This window comes from Chaetura pelagica, unplaced genomic scaffold (assembly GCF_000747805.2).
Source record: "Chaetura pelagica isolate M959 unplaced genomic scaffold, ChaPel_1.0 scaffold408, whole genome shotgun sequence".
Taxonomy (NCBI): domain Eukaryota; kingdom Metazoa; phylum Chordata; class Aves; order Apodiformes; family Apodidae; genus Chaetura; species Chaetura pelagica.
In genome coordinates, this window is record NW_009954229.1 from 1264341 (window position 1) to 1265247 (window position 907).

General features: G+C 57.7%; 1 protein-coding gene across 1 annotated transcript in view; it reads left to right on the top strand.

Moving 5' to 3' along the window:
* The window catches only part of ATPAF2 (ATP synthase mitochondrial F1 complex assembly factor 2), a 7391-nt gene that overhangs the window by 1354 nt on the left and 5130 nt on the right, over positions 1-907 (top strand). The window lies entirely within an intron of this gene.

Here is a 907-nt window from a genome sequence, read left to right on the forward strand (position 1 = left end):
GGTGCCCTGGCAGCTCCGGCCTCTGCACCTGCTCGTTGTTGTGTTTCGGTGGCTTTGAGGGGTCGGGGGGGGGCTGGGACCCTCCCGGGTGGTTCAGGCACGTTCTGGGCCACATGTCCATCCCCTCCCCCCGCAGGTTTTGCTGGGAACGTGTGGGTTTGAGGGCAGTGAAATGAGTCTGGTTCTGCTCGCGGTGAGTCACGGGTGGGTTGGAGCCCCGGCCGTGACTCAGGGCTGCTCTGGGGCACACACACACACCTCCAGCTTTCCCGAGCAGTGTCTTGTTTGCTGAGGCTCTGAAGCTCTCTGGTCCTGCAGGCTGAGCAAATTCCTCTTCCACCTCCCCCCTGGGAATGTGCCTTTTGGGTTTTTTTAGCCTAAAATAAGAGGCCTGCCTTCTGGCCTGCTTGCTTCACCCTTCAGGAGACAGATTGATGAGTGTGAGGATTTACAGCCCAGCTGCTGTCATCAGGGCTTGCAGATTTTTTTCTGCCTTGTGTGAGAGAGATGAGCCTTTGGCAACACATGCAGTTTGGCTCTCAGGTGCTGGGAGTGTGTCAAACAGTGCTGGTAATTCTCAAAACAGAGACCTGCTGTTCCCTCAGGCTCACCTTGATGGTGGAGCAGCCATCCTTCTGAGCTGGATCTGTGGGCTGGGGGTGGTTCCTCCCCTGGTGACTCAGTGTGAAGTGTCCTCAACACCATCCAGTCATAAAGCTGCCCCCGTGGGTGGTTCCTGCCCCTGCTCTGGTGCTTCCAGCAGGTGCAGGACAAAGCAGTGAATAAGCTGGAGGCACTGAGGGAGTGTGGGTGGGTGGGTTTGTCATCGTGAGGGTGGGCAGGGAGGTTGCTGAGCCTGCCTTGCCCCCAACCCCACTCTGTTGGAATTCTTGTCACTCTGAGACTA